Here is a 5,535-nt window from a genome sequence, read left to right as displayed (position 1 = left end):
CTGCAGAAGAACCTCTTTGCTTCTATACTCAATTCCTCTTGTTATGAAGGCCAGCATGCTATTAGCCTTCTTCACTACCTGCTGTACCTGCATTGACTGGTGTACACCTAGAACACCTAGATCTCGTTGTACTGCCCCTTGACCTAACTTGACTCCATTTTAGGTAGTAATCTGCTTTCCTGTTCTTGCCACCAAAGTGGATAACCACACATTTATCCACATTGAACTGCATCTGCCATGCATCCGTCCACACACCTAGCCTGTCCAGGTCGCCCTGTATTCTCCTAACATCCTCCTCACATTTCAGCTTTGTGTCATCAGCAAATTTGCTAATGTTACTTTCAATACCTTCATCTCTATCATCAATGTAGAGAGAGAGAAAGAGAGAGAGAAGGAACAAAAGAGAGATAGATATTATCTTTGAGGGGAGATTGTCACAGATGTGTAAAAGGCATTCACCTTGTATGCCCAATCCTTTCAAAAGCTTTGGAAAACAATAGGCTGCTGACTTCTGCCTACCTGCTCAAACCAGCTGTAATGGGATGTGGTGGCTTCTTCTTCAGCACAATACACTTGTTCATGAAATCAGTTGACTGTTAGTTATTCATTTGAATATGGATGGCAAGCTGTTGGCTTCAGTGTCCTCTGGGACAGCTGAGGGGCTGGGTGTGAAGCAATATAACCCTTTTAACATGCACCACCTCTGCAAACACTCCTGGAGGACGGAGAGGGGGGAGTGGGAGAGACAAAAGCCGTGCCCACGGACATGCCACATTTCAACAGTACTGTAATAGACCTTTAGAGGTTTGATGAAGAAAGTACAGTTTCAGATGAAAAGAGTGGATGTGAATAATTTAACGACAATGCTCACAAATGATCCATGATCTATTTTGGTGGTAGTCTGCTCCCCGCTATAGATTGAGGCCTGCATTGCCATCACTGAGACGCACTGAAAAGCTCCACTGTCTACTCATCACTAAGAGGATGTCAGTATCCTCCCATTCTCTTTAAATGCCTTCAAAATCTCTTCACTCCTCCAGACGTACACAATCCTAACCACCCATCCCCACACCCACAATCTCCGTTCTCCCTGCAGTGTTATCACATTAAGAGTAATGTCTCTTTAAGAGATCACAGGGGAATGAGCACAGTACTCAGAGGTGGTTCTGTGACCACAGCACACAGGTTCTCTGCTCTGGCATAGACTGTGTCTGGAGGTTACACTCTACATTATATATATAATAATATATAGACTTTGTTTAACCAGCACCTTATGAACTGACATCCTGATAAAACAGCAAAAATGTTATCTTGTACCTCAAATACTCTGAAGTTTACTGTATTATTCTGTCCAATTATTATGGTTTAAATTTATTTACCTCAATGTAAATATTCAAACAGACCACTCAGTGTGGGTACAATTACAATGTTTAAAAGACATTTGGATAAGTACATGAACAGGAAAGGTTTGGAGTGATATGAGCCAGGAGCAGGCAGGTGGGACTAGTTTAGTTTGGGATTATGTTCAGCATGGACTGGTTGGGCCGAAGGGTCTGTTTCCGTACTGTATGACTTCTGTCCACGTCCATCAGGTTCCCAAACTAATCTAGTCCCACCTGCCTGCTCCTGGCTCATATCCCTCCAAACCTTTCCTGTTCATGTGCTTTCCCAAACATCTTTTAAACGTTCCGACTGTACCCGCATCCCCCACTTTCTCTAATTTGTCCAATCAAATGGCAGCATGCATTTGAAGTCAATTTCTCCTCACATACTGTAATCACTGAGATATCTGAGCAGTCAGTTGAGGGTGCGAGTGAGACGTCTCTCTGCTGGTACGTTTTATTTAGGGCAAAGTTGCATTATTATTTAAGATGAGTCATGTTGTAAATGAAATATAGCAATGTACATGTGTATACCCCTGCATTATGTTTCTATGACTTAGTGTGTAGACCTCTTTAATATTTGCTCAATTGCTACACCCCTGGTCCCATTGCTGCTGGTTAATAAAAGGTTTACTGTATTATATTAGCTCTTAATAAACCCAACAGAGAGTGCATGGACCTCAGTTTTTGTTATATTTTGAAAGCAGCAGAATTTTACTACATGGTATGCAGCTGGAATTTTAAGGATAAGGAAGAAACTAGCCTGACCATCTCAGAAACCAAGCTCACAAAGTACATCAGTCTAGATGTTTGCTCAGTACAGAACATAAAAGAAAATAAAGATAACTTCACAAACTGAGTAACTCCAAGTTGGCCAGGTCTGATTTGAGGAGAAAGTGAGTTCTGCAGATCCTGGAGATCAAAGTTGAAACTTTATTGCTGGAACAGCGCAGCAGGTCAGGCAGCATCCAGGGAACAGGAGATTCGACGTTTCGGGCACATTCCTGAAGAAGGGCCTGTGCCCGAAACGTCGAATCTCCTGTTCCCTGGATGCTGCCTGACCTGCTGTGCTGTTCCAGCAATAAAGTTTCAGGTCTGATTTGAACCTGTCCCCTCGAAGGTCTGTTTCAAATTGGAGCGCTTGCCTGGATTCAGCCCTGTGCCAGACAAAGAGAAAGCACATATAAACTTTAACAACGAAGGAATAAGCAGGGTGCATTTGGAGTCAGTGCAGAATTAACTGAACAAGCCCTAGTTTCAAGCCAACACTTAGAGAAGAACATGCATGCAGTACTGAAACCCCAGAAGGGGTGCACAAAGATAAACATGAGGCACAGAAACAAAAGAAACGTGGATGGACCGTTACCACTTGTCCATGCCATAACCTGGAACAGCAGGTTGGGCCTGTCCTCATTGGGGTTTTAGGAGAATGAGAGGGGGGCCATATTGAAACATAGAGGGGAATTGGTAGGTTATACACAGAGAGGTTGTTTCACCCTATGAGAGTCTTGGACCGCACCGCATAATCTCAGGATAAGGGCTGATTCATTTAAGACTGAGGAGGTGAGAAGGACTATTTTCTCCCAGAGAATAGGGAATCTGAGGAATTCTTTACCGCAGATGGCTGTTACGACTGCGGCATTAATTATATTCAAGGCTGAAATGGACAGATTTTTGATCAATAAGGGGGTTGAGGCTTATGGGGGGAGCAGAGCAGACTTGACAGGCTGAATGGCCTACATCTGCTTCTCCATCTTCTGGCCTTATAGTCTTGTGGATCTATGAGCTGAATTTAATAATTGTTTTTAACAAAAAAAAGGGTGCTGCTGTGCTTCCTAGACCGAACAGTTGTGTGACTGGTTGAACAAGCTACGAAGACACTGGTAACCGTTGGTAACCAAGGGGTGGCACAGAATCAATGTAATTTGAAGAAGGCAGGGCAAATCCTGCAAAGATGCGGGAAGTGTTAGGAGATCTCCTGATGAAGGGCTTTTGCCCGAAACGTCGATTTAACTGCTCCTCGGATGCTGCCTGAACTGCTGTGCTCTTCCAGCACCACTGATCCAGAATCTGGTTTCCAGCATCTGCAGTCATTGGTTTTACCCAGCCGTTTGAGGAGTCAACTTTAGTGTTCTTCAGTTAGAATCGAGAAAAATCACTGGAATCAATAGATCAAATGGTCGGTAAATGCTAATAACAAGGCAATGAGCGAGATTTATCTGAGGCTGAATGGCTGCAGTGGAGTTGGTGATTGTATCAAGACAATCCCAGACCACTGCTTGGGGGATTCACGACTGGTACATGAGAGAAAATATGGCGCCATTGTAACTGTAGCTGCAAGCTTTACACACAGCAAACAGTATTTGTAGCCTGGGACAGAAAAGCAGGCTGCATGGCAAGTGAATTCTGTCCCACCCAACATGGAGCTGCTCTGTTATGTAAGCTGTACAGTGCGAGAGGACTCTGGGCACGTCTCGTCTTGAAATCTGGCTCCAAAGATGCAGCCGGAGGCTCAGCAAACAAACAGCCAAATGTCACGTGCATTTAGTCACAGCAACAAGGAACATAGAGTCATAGAGATGTACAGCACGGAAACAGACCCTTCGGTCCAACCCGTCCATGCCGACCAGCTATCCCAACCCAACCTAGTCCCACCTGCCAGCACCCGGCCCATATCCCTCCAAACCCTTCCTATTCATACACCCATCCAAAAGCCTCTTAAATGTTGCAATTGTACCAGCCTCCACCACATCCTCTGGCAGCTCATTCCATACACACACTGTAAAAAAAAAGTTGCCCCATAGGTCTCTTTTAAACCTATGCCCTCTAATTCTGGACTCCCCTGCCCCAGGGAAAAGACCTTGTCTATTTATCCTATCCATGCTCCTCATAATTTTATAAANGACCTCCCAACTCCTGTACTCAATACTCTGACCAATAAAGGAAAGCATACCAAACATCTTCTTCACTATCCTAGGGCCATATCATTAAGTGTATAAGTCCTGCTAAGATTGTCTTTCCCAAAATGCAGCATTTATCTAAATTAAACTCAATCTGCAACTTCTCAGCGCATCGGCCATATGATCAAGATCCTGTTGTAATCTGAGGTAACCCTCTTTGCTGTCCACTGCACCTCCAATTTTGGTGTCATGTGCAAACTTACTAACTATACCTCTTATGCTCGCATCCAAATCATTTATATAAATGATGAAAGGTTGTGGACCCAGCACCGCTCCTTGTGGCCCTCCACCAGTCACAGGCCTCCAGTCTGAAAAACAACCCTCCACCACCACCCTCTGTCTTCTACCTTTGAGACAGTTCTGTATCCAAATGGCTAGTTCTCCCTGTATTCCATGAGATCTAACCTTGCTAACCAGTCTCCCATGGGGAACCTTGTCGAACGCCTTAGCGAAATCCATGTAGATAACATCTACTGCTCTGCCCTCATCAATCCTCTTGCCAAAGACCTCCGTTAACGTAAGCAATTGCACAACACAACAGATCTGGAGAAGGAACAGATTTTCCACGTGGTGAATGTAACAAACCAGAGGCTTTTCCACATGAAAACTGACAAATGTATATTTGAAAACCAAGACTGACACATTGCCTAAAGCAAAGGTCCTACCAGACCAAACTCTGAAATATGTGCCCCTGGTTTGATGGAACTCAGTGATGCAACCGACTACCATTAAATGGACTGTATGGAATAGATTGCCAATAGATCCGCTTTGGCAATGCAGCTCAAGGCATGAAATATTTCAGCAGCTAGGGGACCAGCACAAGCAGTGCTATTAACGCGTAAGGCTCTCGACATGTTGTGTTGTCACATTTTGTGTGGTGTCCCTTTAAAAGACTAACATGCAAATGAGCTAATACCCAGATGATGTCAGATGGCCAGGCTGTCTGCATTGTTGGCACAGCCTGGGTCAGGAGACTCCATTTATACTGAAATGTAATGTGAGCTGTAAGTGAACGTAACACAGATCTCCAAGTAAGCAGGATCGTGGAACCTCATTTGTGCTACACTTAGAGAAGGCAATGTTACCCAGCAACTTCCACAATCATTCTTCATACCAACCATCACACTCTCCACTTTCTCTCTCTCTCTCTCTCTCTCTCACTCTTCCCCGCCCCACACACCCTCTGTTCCACC

This window comes from Chiloscyllium plagiosum, chromosome 7, assembly GCF_004010195.1.
Source record: "Chiloscyllium plagiosum isolate BGI_BamShark_2017 chromosome 7, ASM401019v2, whole genome shotgun sequence".
Taxonomy (NCBI): Eukaryota; Metazoa; Chordata; class Chondrichthyes; order Orectolobiformes; family Hemiscylliidae; genus Chiloscyllium; species Chiloscyllium plagiosum.
The sequence above is the reverse complement of the archived record's forward strand: the minus strand, read 5'-3'. Positions refer to the sequence as shown.